Genomic DNA, 13,338 nt, shown 5'->3' with positions numbered 1-13,338 from the left:
TTTCGGCCTGTTTTCTCAACAAGTATGGACTTGCCCCTGAAAGAACTTTTACCTTCGTAATTGAGGTAGCGAATGCAAGTTGCTTCAACAAAAATCAATGTGATTCGAGAGCATGTCTTAAAGTGAACTTATCCAAAATTTTGTGTGGGAGGTACCCGAAGAAGTGGACAAATATAGTCCATATTCGAACCTGATCTATATCTGGTAGATGTATTAGGATGTGTAAAGTATGGACGAAATCGGTTACTCCCTTCAAGAGTTATTGTGCGCACAATTTTTGAACATTTGTGGGGGAGGTACCATATGGTGTGGACCGATATGGCTTATCTTCGAACATAGTTCGATAGTTATCTTGCGCTCCAACCACTACACACGGTGTCAGTATGTAAGTATGGACTAGCCCCTGATGAAACTTGTACCGTCGTATGGGGGACAGTGAATACAAGTTGTTACAACAAAAATCAAAGCGATTCGAGAGCAGGTTCTTAACTGAACTTTTTCAAAATTTTGTGTGGGAGGTACTAGAAGGAGTGGACAGATTGAGTCCATATTGGCAACTCTTCTAAGTCTGGTAGAAATTTTACGATGTGCAAAGTATGGACCAAATCGGTTACTCCCTTCAAGAGTTATCGTGCGCACAAAATTTCCGAACATTTTCGACCTTTTGTGGGGGAGGTACCGGAAGAAGTGCACTGATATAACCCATCTTCGAACTTAAAGTAAGTTTAAACAAAATATTACGAAAGCCAAATTTTGGACCGAATCGGTTGATCCGTTCGGGAGTTATCGTGCACTCCAGCCAGCCAGACAGACAGACATGGCTAAATCAACTCCAAATTGTCTGAAACGGATTTCGTCCAAACATACTTGGGGATTAAAACCATTATTTCGATGAGTATGAAAGTTAGCATAAATGCTGAGGGTATAATAAACTAGTGGAAATTTCGATCACAAGGTCTAAAATACTATTTTAAAGTGCAGGGATTTAATACTGGTTATTTTTATATATTTTTAAATACAAACAATGCTTATAAAAATATTAAAAACAAGTAAGAGCAGGCTATAGTCGGACAGGCCGACCATGTGATACCCTATACCACTATAGATTTGCAATATCTTTCCTCCATGGATAAAGATATAACCTGTACATTACAAATTTTACCAATTTTCACACAAAAGTTTTGGTCCATTTAACCCGCTAAATATTATCTGATATTCATGTTGGTTTGCACACGCCTTCTCCATCATAAACTTAACCTTTGTTTAAAATTTCGCGCCGATCGAACTATTATTGCGACCTACAGAGCGGCTACAAAATCGACCAAAAATTTTGTTTTTGGTCCATTTCATCCCTTTAACATTTCACGATCATCGCCAAAAACTAATCAGTTCTATTCTGGTACAACCCCGACCTTCATACTAAATTTCGTGACAATCGGTCCATAATTGCGGCCTGTAGCTTGATTACAATTTTTAATGGACGGACAGAGGGACGGACGGACGGACGGACACACATAGCTAAATCGCTTTATCTCGTCGAGATATGAAGTTTGGTATACCACATGAGGGGTCTACGACGAATATTTCGCGGCGTTACATGAATTTTTGGGAAAACAAACTTATTATACCCTTTTCCACATTGTGGTATAGGGTATAAAAATTGCCTTAATCCCATAAACAAATAATTTGTTCGAAATTTATGTTATGTTTAAAACTCCGACGGAAATGTCAAAATCAATGCAACGATCAATCACATCCCAACAAACATAGAGACATTTATAGTGTAAAAAGTTTTCGAACAGAGTGCCGTTCATCTCCATTTTCTTAATTTTCCTAGTTTAGTTTTTTTTTTTTTTTGAGTGCAGGAATTTTTTTATGGCAAAAAGTTGCAAAACTGGCAATAACACTGAATTCGCGAAGGTTCTGAAAAACAGAACTATTATGCAATTTTTCCTAAAACATAAAATTGTTTGTCTGATTATTATTTACCTACAGTCATTTGCCGGGAGATTTGAGTTTAGTGTTGAGAAGTGAAGGTTAACGCATATGGAAGCCTCACCTCTCGCAAGGTACCAATTTACAACCAATTCTGCTGGACAATGTGGTTCTTAACTGTAGAATACTTAGATCTGGCCATTATCAAAACGTTGATCTATACTGACCGTATTTTATAAGGAACACAAATGCAGCCTTCTGATTTGTCGTTAGACACACTTCACGCTGTGTCACTGTTAAGAACAATAACCTGACAGAAATTGTATTACTAAATAATGTGCTTGAATCATACATACATATCATCACCATAAATGCCCGAAGTCGTATCTCCAACAAAAGTCAAAATTAGTTTTTTGATTGAATCTAATACAATGGACTTAAACACATGCTCTTGCAAAATTTCAAGTTTCTACGTTCAAAAATAACGATCATATTCAAGAAAAGACATTTCGGAAAATGGTATAACATTGCCGATTATGTTGTAATGACGGATCCTAAAAACCATGCGTTTCCGCGGTTTTGGTTTGATTACTTACTCCCATTCCTATGTGATGGATAATATCCCATATACTCGCATTCATAAGATTAATATTCCATAAAACAGTTTTTTCATTTTATAACGTATTTTGCTTCTCCTCCATTTATGGTGACGATATGTATGTTCCCACAAACATTCCTGAAGGATCAACACATCTCTCATATCAATGAGCGCACCCCGATTGTTATTAGCTCACTGAGATGGGACCTAATATTTATAGACGAGTCCGAAGTAATGGGTTTGAATAAGGGCTGTAGCCATCCATTGCAAAATATCCAGAAAAAAATTAATGCATTGTTATGAGAGTAACTGGTGGGTTTTAGATAATTCATATAAACTTCCATCGGATTCCAATCGGATTTGTAGCGCAAATTTTTGCTAACCATTTGCTTTTGTTGAGTTAATTTTACAACAGCAACTACTGTATAGAATTGTTTTCGCTATTTTGCCTGATTATTTTGGAATTGTTTTTTATCATTCATCAATTGTTGTTCTGCATTGTCACGTCATTCATTATTACCCTTTATACTTTCACTCTTATGTATTACCTCTGCCCCATTTGTTGTTTACATTCAATCGGCTTTCTGTATGTTTGCATGTGTATTTGCGAACTGAGTGACATTTCGCTTGACCATTGCAGAACATCTTAGATAGAGGATTCTATAACAGGCTATGCTACAGTGAGCGAGTATAAATACGCAAGAATAGCAGGTGGGTGTGTGAGTTGTAAATCATTCCGCGAACTGAAACGAAAGTAGTCAGTAAAATCCTCATTTTATTTGGTACGAATCGAATCGGGGAATCACACAATGTCTACACGGAGTTAAGTTAAACCTAATTCCATAATAATATTATTTACATACATACATGGGCCTTAGCTAAGAAAATTAACATATGTTGAAACTGAGGTATGGAGTATTGTAACTCACGATCAATTGTGATATACCATAAGTTCTGAATGCATTTCTGTAGAATCAACTACGTTAGCACAATTCACGAGGAATTTGTTAAAATAAGCATTTGAACGAAAGCTGTGTTGGTATTAATGCAAAAAATAGGAAAAATGCTTTTCAACACAATGTGGAGCTTAATGCTCCAAGAAGAAGTTCAAATATGAAGATTGTAATGTATGATTTTTTAATATATCCACTGGACTTATCAAAAAATGTGTATGCTAATTGTGGTTATTTTATGTCACAATTGAAATTCTTTATGATTTAATTTAGGGGTAGTTTACACTATATGTAAATGTCATATGACATGAAATTTTCCATCATTATATAGTCGCTAATATGTGCAATATTGGGGATTTTCCTTACGCCATTTACTTTGTGCGTTCACACCAGAAAAAATGTAATAAAATTACGTCTCCACATTGCCTGCGTTGGTAGATATTGAATGTTTTTATTTCGTGTCATATGACATTTACATATAGTGTAAACTACCCCTTAATGATCTAAAAACGATCGCCTATAGGAAAACTATAAGGCAAAAGTTGGTTACAGCGGAATATCTTCATTATTGCATGAAATTCTGACGAAAATGAGAATGAACGCTTGACATTTTTTTTCAATTTTTCCTATAGAACCATAAAATAACAAAATTAGAATAATATAATTTTCTTTCCTCATTATATAGCTACGACTTCACGGCATAGGCTTCATTTTATTTTTCACAATGTGTGGAGGCTGTTGTAATTATACCCTACACCACTATGTGGGGAGGGTATTATAAGTTGGTTTTGGCCAAAAAGTTTGTAACGCATCGAAATAATGGTCGCAGACCCATACTTATATATACCAAAATGAATGTCTCGACGAGCTGAGTCGATCTGGCTATGTGTGTCCGTCCGTCAGTCCGTCCGTCCGTCTGTCCGTCTGTCCATCTAAACCTTGTAATCACGCTACAGGTCGCAATTTTGATCGGATCGTCACGAAATTTTGCATGTTGATAGGGGCCCCGGAGGGGAAGAAGCCTATTGATTTTGGTGATGGTCGGATAATATTTAGGGGTCGGAAAGGGCAAAAAACTTAGGTGGATAAAATGACAACGTTTTTTTCCAAAGCGAATATCCCAGCTTCTATATGGGGTATACCAAAAGCAAAACCTGACAATGAAAGTAGAAAATATCACCTTTCTAATGATGTAAAGAAGGTGCTCGTAGGTGATCAAACAGCGAAGATATCACAATAGTAGCAAATAAAACCTAATTTTAATTTTTGCGATTTTAATTATATTGACGAATATCACAGCTTTGGTTGAAAACTTTCCAAAAGCAAAGTCTGACTCTGAAAAAAGAAGATCCCGTCTTTACAATGATGCAAACTAGGTCGACGTAGGTAACCAAATAACGGAGATATCGCAATAGTCGGTAATACATCCCATTTTTCTATTTTTTGGAAATCACGCTACAGGTCGCAATTTTGATCGGATCGGTCACGAAAATTTGAGGGTTAATGGGGGTCTCATAGATGAAGAAGCATATTGATTTTGGTGATGGTCGGATAATAATTAGGGGTCGGACTGGGCAAACACTTATTTGGAGAAAAGTCAACATTTTATTTTAAAGCCATTATCTCTGTTTCTTTAAGAGGTATATCAAAAGCAAAGCCTGGCAAGGAAAGTATAAAATATCGCCTTTACAACAATATAAAGTAGGTAGTCGTAGGTGGTCAAATAGCAGCGATATGCCAATAGTCGATAATGCATCCCATTTTCCGATTTTTTTGTAATCACGCTACAGGTCGCAATTTTGATCGGATCGTCACGAAATTTTGGGGGTTAATGGGGATCCCAAAGAGAAAGAAGCCTATTGATTTTGATGATGGTCGGATAATATTCAGTGGTCGGAATGGGCAAACACTTATTTGGGGAAAGGTCAACGTTTTATTTCAAAGCCAATATCTCTGTTTCTTTAAGAGGTATATCTAAAGCAAAACCTGGCAAGGAAAGTAGAAAATATCACCTTTACAAGGATGTAAAGCAGGTTGTCGTAGGTGGTCAAATAGCAGAGATATGGTAATAGTAGATAATGCATCCCATTTTCCGATTTTTTTGTAATCACGCTACAGGTCGCAATTTTGATCGGATCGTCACGAATTTTTTGGGAGTTGGTGATGGTCGGATAATATTCAGGAGTCGGACTAAGCGAAAAGCTTATGTGGAGAAAAGTCAGCGTTTTTTATGCGAATATCTCCGCTTCTGGTTGGAGTATTCCAAAAGGAATACCCGTCAATGGAAGAAGAAAAGATCTCGTTTATATTGATGCAAAGTATGTTGGCGTAAGTGAGCAAACCGAGATATTGCAAAATTCAGTAATATACCCAATATTTCCATTTTTTGTAATCACGCTACAAGTTGGAATTTTGATCGGATAGTGACGAAATTTTTGGGGGTAGATGGGGGCCCCACAGAGGAAAAAGCCTATTGATTTTGGTGATTGTCGGATAGTATGTAGGGGTCGGAATGGGGAAAAACTCATTTGGAGACAAATTCAAAGTTTTATTCTTTGTGAATATATCGGCATCTAGAAGGGGTATTCCAACGGCAAAGCCTGTCAATGGAAGAAGAAAATATTACCTTTACATTGGTGTAAAGCAGGTTGGCGAAGGTGGTCAAACAAGGGAGATACCACAATAGTCGGTAATGTATCCAATTCTTCCATTTTTTGCAATCAAGCTACAGGTCGTAAATTTGATCGGATGGTCACGAAATTTTGGTTGCATATTAAGGCATATTATTTTTGGCGGTAGTCGGATTATATTCCCTAAAAGAAATGTTTACCAGTGGTGTAGGGTATCACATGGTCGGCCCCGTCCCGACTATAGCCTTTGCTCACTTGTTTTTTGTATATATTGTTTGTAAGTACACACAGAAAAAAAATGGCCTCTCTAACATATGTCCCAAACATATTTTGCAACAAACATATATTTGTTTGCAAGCAGTCCCAAACATAACATATGTTTGGGTCCTGCAAACAAATATATGTTTGCTTGCAAACAAATTATATGTTTGGGTGCAAACAAATACAAACCCAAAAGCCACAAAAAAATAAACACATGCACCAGTGGGCGCTTTCTGAGAGCAAGGGAGCGTAAATGTCAATGTTAAACACATTCAAATGTATGCTCACTTGCTCTCTGCAAGTGCTCACTGGCTGTTTCTAGCATGTAAACACATTTATAAATGGGGCAACAAAGACACATAGGAACATACAAAATTCCAAGGAAATACATAACACTCTTTAATAAAAGAAAAACTGAATGAAATAATTTACAAAAAGTCGCACTTTTAAAAAGAAAAAAATTATATAGAAACATCGTTCTTCTTAGTTGTGAAATAAAACACATTTTCTTCAAAGTTGAAATCATCAGCGGGAAATCGGCATCTGGAATCAAATGATTATATAATGTAATAAATACGAGTAGGTACATCCATATTTCAAATATACATATGTATGTATGTGTGTATGTATATGAAAAATGTATTGATGTAATTACCAATATTAAATGCGATTTCTTCCTTGTCCAATAAAATATTTCCATTCACCTTTTTGATTCAATTATAAAATGTATTGGGCACATAATTAACTAAAAATCACAATTTCATTAAGAAAAGACAAAACACTGATTTATTCACTCACATTACCGTCTTTACTCAACGATTGTATTTAGAGAAATTAATAAAAAAGAACAACATAATTAATACCATTTTTTTTCGTTTCCTCTTCGCTTGCTACGTTGGTTAACAACAACAAAGCACGAAACACACGTTTTTTTACGCATTACACCATGTACATATCTCTTTATTATAAACTAGCATTCCGCAGCTGCGAGAGCCCTGTTGTTACTCTATTTGTCAAATATCCTCTCCACCCATAAAAAATATGTTCTAACATAAAAAATATGTTGGAACCCTAACATATTAAATTGAGACATGTTACAAAATGTGGCAAACATACATTTGTTTGGACACAAACAAAATTATGTTTGGATTCAAACATATATTTGTTTGCAATCAGTCCCAAACAAATATTTGTTTGGATCCAAACATATTTCTAACATATATTTTTCTGCGTGTATATGTTTTATTATTTCGAGAAATATTTTTGCAAATACGAGAGCTGCACGAAAACATTGTGGCCTAGGCAACACCGCGTGTTGCCAGGCGTCATTTGAAATTTTTTATTGGAAAGTTTGACAGTTTTTAGCCTAAACGTACTCAGGATAGTTTGTCATATGACCATGTGTAGTCTTGTTTACAGTGACTTGAAAAAATAACTTTGCAAAAAAAAATGGAATTTACTTGTGAACATTTTTTTCCGATCATTTTTCACAAATTTCGACGTGGATAATCACTGCAAGAGTGCATCGATCAATTTAAATCTTTGTATATCGATAAAGGGCCATCTTATAGGACTATGGTGTCCGTGGCCGACACTAGCCAAAAAAACTAAGGTTGTGAAAGTCGCCCGAAATAGGCCGTTGTGCCAGAAAAAATTTAGCCGTGCGTAAACTGATAGAATTAACTGGGGATCCAATGACTTCATTTGATTCCAGCATATCAAGAAAAAAGGCGTGGGCAACGATTTAGTGATTTGTGATTTTTCACGCATTTCAGGAGTATTTTTGCATCATCGCAAAGGGTACAAATTCAGTGAAGGGTAATAAAATATAACAGCTTTATATTAAGCCACGATTTTTTTTATATTTCTAAATATTATATTTCTAAATATTCTAAATATTTATATTTCTAAATATTAAAATTAAAACGGTTATATCTTTTACGAAATTGGAATGACGATTTTTTTCATAGTCTATGTACCAAGAATGATTGATGTAGCATCAAAAATTTTGTTTGGAATTTTTTTTTTTGAATGGAAAAACATTGTTTTATTTTTCATATTAAACTACTAATTTACCATTGTTGCACGAATTTTGGACAAATTTCTAAAATTTTTAATCCTATGTAGCCTTAAGTTTCACGGGGTATATACGAAACAAATGATGCCCTAGTTTTTTGTTTGTGGAATAAATTAAAGAACCACTAAATTTTAATTCACATTGGGATTTCCTTAATGCCTTGACATTTACATAACAATACAGATCTAATTCAAAATTATGAGGCTGACAAAGAGTATTAAAAGTTTCAAATTATTAATGAATTTTAATCACATAAATATAAATATTTATCTTGAGTAAAATTGCATAAAAACAAAATGGCTAATTACAATTTCACCAAAACCCAAAAAAAAAAAAAAAAACATAAATAAGGAAAGAGAGATAAGCTTGGCAATAATAAAGCTTAGCAATAATTTTAAGAGACCCAAGCCCTGAAATCAGAAGAAACTACTTCAACAAATGCTTGGGCAAATAAAAACAACTATAAAAAATAAACATTTTTTTTCCAAAACACCAGCATCATTTCAAAGCAAAATGTCTCATGAATCACTTGTGACTGACGGCCTGACATCAAATCACCCCCATTTGCTTTTGTTTTCGTTTTCATCCACCCCGGCAAACACTCGCACACATGTCTAAGCGGATAAAACCAAAACAAAAGAACTACTAAAACAAAAAAAAATGTTACGATTCGATTTAACAAATTCGTCTAAAAATACATATTTCTGTTTTTTTTTTTTTTTTAAATATCTAGCCGCCTATATTAGCATAATTTGGACATTTGTTTTCTTTTGGTACCGGCAAAATATTCATCCACACCGTCAACTAAATGACTATGGCTGAGTTGATTTTTGACACGATTAACATAGTCAGTCCATAACAGCGACACGATCAAAGTTAGTCAGTCAGATGATGATCGGTGACAAAAACACTGTTGGCGATCTGATATTTCTTTTGGTATTTTAATTTGCTTCTCTCTCGCGCTTGTCGGGTCTTGGCCATAAAACATTATTGATTTTTTCTATTGTTTTGGTTTTTGGCTGTTGTTATTTTGAAATTTTAAATAAATAAATTCTATAGCCAGTTTTGTTTCTATTCATCTTTTATACGAAGTATCTTTATTGTGATTAATACCATTATCGGCTTAAACCTCGTCTCTTATGCAGTAAGTGTAATTGTGTGTGTGCGTGTGTGTGTGTTTGAGCATATTTTTTAAGATCAACCAATCAAAAGTGTATCCAAATAAAATCAAATATTTTTCGTCATTAAAAGCAAAATATTAATGAATTAATGTTTTTTTCTCTCCGCACATTAAGTTAACAAAAGATTATCAGCTTTTGTCATCGATATGAATATTAATTTTAATCTCTGAATATATGAATTGATTTTCGAAGAAGAATGAATACGTTAATAAAGTGTTAAAAATCTGGTCATTTAACCAATCAACCAACCAAAAAAAGTGAAACACATTAAAGTCAAATAATCAGAAGAGGAAAAAGAAAAAAAAACACGAATAGACGAAAGACCAGTATCGTGGTGAAATAATATTAAAACAAAACAACAAAAATAATCACACAAAAAATTCTTAAATTGCTTAACATTGGAAGCTGTTGATGCGCCAGCCAACAAAAGGATTTATTTATGTGGATATATTTCATCTTTATTAAACGCCAGTTAAATTATGTAAGTATGCCATCTAAATAAACCAAATATAATAGGACCTCATTAGAAAAAGTGGAATATGAAATAATTCAAAAGAAAAGAATTTTGGTAGTATGCAAAATGCTTAGGTGCTTCTTCATTGTTTGCTGTGGGTTAAATTTAAATATATTTGCTTAATCGGGGCGATTCGACTGTTACGAGGATCACAAGAAAACTTTCTGGCCTAGGTAACACGCAGTGTCGCCAGGCGTAATTTGCCATTTTTTTGAAAGTTTGACAGTTTTTAATCTAAGCCTACTCAGGACAGTATGACATACGACCATGTGTTGGGTTGTTTACAGTGGCTTGATTGAGACTCCTCCAAAACAAAGGTTTTGAAGGCTTTTACAGCATCTTCTGGCGATTGCTACTATTTTTCGGGTTCATATTTCAAAACGTCTTTTGAAGCACCGCGATCGTATTTTTTTCGAAATTTCTTGCACCGATCAACACGTGATCCAACGATAAAAACGCCATTTTTGGCGCCAAGTGTTCATGCAGTATCAAATATTAATTTGTGGAATAAATGCTCAATGATGCCTCTATCTCACGGTATATAACATGGCGATCTTGCATTATCCGTTCAAACATTTTAGACGACCCTCGCGACCTTCGTTTTTTGGCTAGTGTCGGCCACGATTGAATTCATTAAAGCAGTTTTTCATACTGCTATAGGATGGCTCTTTATCAACATACAAAGATTTAATTTCATCTATGTACTCTTGCAGTGATTATCCACGTCGAAAGTTGTGAAAAATTATCGGACGAAAAAGTTTACGAGTAAATTCCATTTTTTTGCAAAGTGATTTTTTGAAGTCACACAACAAACAACACAACACAAGATCGTATGACAAACTGTCCTGAGTACGTATAGGCTAAAAACTGTCAAACTGTCGAACAAAAATTTTAAATGGCGCCTGGCAACACGCGATGTTGCCTGTCCAGATAGTTTTCGTATTATCTGTTCATCAAGTTTAATTGTGAGTGTCTTCTTTGCGGTAAATCTAAATTCTACTTAAAATTTCTCGCCGATCAGACTATAATTGCGACTTACAGATCCGCAACAAATCGATAAAACAAAATTGTTTTGGCCCATTTCACCCACTAAATATTTTCGATCATCACCAATAACAATAGGAGTCTAATCCGGTATTAAGCCGATCTCCATACAAATTTCCGTGACGATCAGTCTATTATTGCGGCTTGGAGTTTGATTAAAATTTTTAATGGACGGCTTTATCTCGCCGAGATATGAATTTTGGTATACCACATGGGGGTCTACGATAAATATTTCGCGATGTTATATGCATTTTCGGAAAAACAAATTTATAATACCCTTTCCACATAGTGGTGTAGGGTATAATGACAACAAATCTGGCTAAAATCTTCAAAATACCGAATATAAGGAGGTACGTTTATACGGGAGCTATACCTAAACGTGGACCTATATTGAACATTTCTTGCAAGGTGGTATGTTGTTCCCTCAGAACACAAAATGCAAAATTACAGCCAAATCAACTCGAAAATTGGCTAAAATCGTCAAAATACAAAAAAAATCGGGGGTTCCTTTATATGGGGGCTACACCCAAGTGTGGACCTACATCCATTAAGTTTGTTTTTCTCCCTTTTGGGCTCGTTATAAATCTATGATTAAAATTTCAAGGCGTTCACTGATTAGAACTATTTTTGGCACTCCTTTCCATACAAGTGGGACCACTGTGCATTGTGGTGTAGGATATAAAAATATCAATACATCCCTTTGAAATAATGAGAGATGAGGACTACTTTTAATGAGTAAGGTGGATATTAGTAGACTAACCCCCTGTTTTTGTAACTATTTTTTGTGCGTTCGTCTATATTCGTAATAATTAAGGCATCCATAGCTCAGCCCCTAAATGACGTAGAGACCTAATTCTTCGTAGACACGTTCTATATATAGTTAAGAATTCCTCATTCAAAAATCTACGTTCCACATTTGCGCTAGGGCGAGTAAATCGATCTACAAAATTTGACAATTCGTGTGAGAACAATATATTTTTTTACAAAAGCACCGCCACAAAATACGTTGTGCAGAAAATAGTGAATTCTGTGCACGTGGTGCATGGAACATTACCTCGGCTAGGAAACGGCTTTCACGGCCCTTAGAACGTTGGGAAACGACACAATTCAAGGACATTACGGATTTAGTGCAAGACAAATGAGTTTAAAACAAGTAAAAATGTATCAATCGGCTTTGCCGACAGAGATATACCCTCAGCCCATTTGAATTAAAACTTTCATCTACGGACAGATCGACACAATTGTTGAACTTTTGTGGGGGAGGTAACATAAAGAGAAGATCGATATCGGCCATTTTAGAAGTTAAACTAAATTTGGACAAAATATTAGGAGATCCAACGTTTGGATAAATTTGGTTGCACCGTTCAAGGGATATCGTGCATACCATTTAGTGAATTATACGTAATCGCGAGTACTTTAATCCCAAGTTCAATCAAAAATACAAAAAACACCTAAAATCTGGCTTCAAAATGTCAGCATCCATAAGTGGTGGATGGGGTGGAAATTTTGAAAAGTGATACATTAGAAGTGTATTCTACATTTTGTATTCATCTTCTTTTACTTTGGACAGATGTCCGTCAAATGTCTGGTTTCACCAGCAATCGAATAGCAACGTAAAAAACTCTGTAGCTCCAACGTGTTTTTGCCTATGTTTATTCATTTACGAGGACATAAATTCCAAGACCCTCAAAGTACATAAAATCAGGAGATACTCTGGTATGGGAGCTACACTAAAATATTGACCTAACTTTATAATTTTTTTTTTTGCCAAATATTACCTTAACCAATAATTAATCGTATTAGAAGATTTTAGATTAATCAAATAAGAAATGTAGGCAAAATCGTAAAAACACTTTATAGGTTTTATGGTACTCATTTATGAGGGCTTCGAATCTACCTCTCCAATCCCATAATTTGCACTATAACTGTGTTCCGTTATATTGACCCATCAAATGCTTTCCTGAATTAATCTCCTTTTTTGGAATATTGCCCCAATGTGCGTTGATACGTTCCAAAAGAACACCACTCAACAACGCAAAGCTAATTAAGATTTTCTATGGAAAGCCATGTAAAGTTCGGAGAGAGGTTAGAGGGTAAAGAATATTGTTTCTTATGTCCACAATTTTAGGTGGAGAAATTACTTGA

The 13,338-nt window shown here is 35.0% G+C and overlaps 1 protein-coding gene across 12 annotated transcripts in view; it reads left to right on the top strand.

Moving 5' to 3' along the window:
* Positions 1–13,338, top strand: part of NK7.1 (homeobox protein NK7.1) — a 382,305-nt gene that overhangs the window by 4,897 nt on the left and 364,070 nt on the right. For 10 of the 12 annotated variants that reach the window (XM_073959048.1, XM_073959039.1, XM_073959050.1 and 7 more), the window contains exon 2: positions 9,750–10,116. The gene's annotated coding sequence lies outside the window, so the exon portion shown is untranslated. Of the gene's footprint in view, positions 1–9,743; positions 10,117–13,338 lie in introns of all 12 variants that reach the window. The other 2 variants (XM_073959041.1, XM_073959045.1) reach the window with 2 other exon arrangements.

This window comes from Musca autumnalis, unplaced genomic scaffold, assembly GCF_047663935.1.
Source record: "Musca autumnalis isolate F117 unplaced genomic scaffold, ASM4766393v1 scaffold_1, whole genome shotgun sequence".
In the NCBI taxonomy this organism is placed as follows: Eukaryota; Metazoa; Arthropoda; class Insecta; order Diptera; family Muscidae; genus Musca; species Musca autumnalis.
The sequence above is the reverse complement of the archived record's forward strand: the minus strand, read 5'-3'. Positions and strand labels throughout refer to the sequence as shown.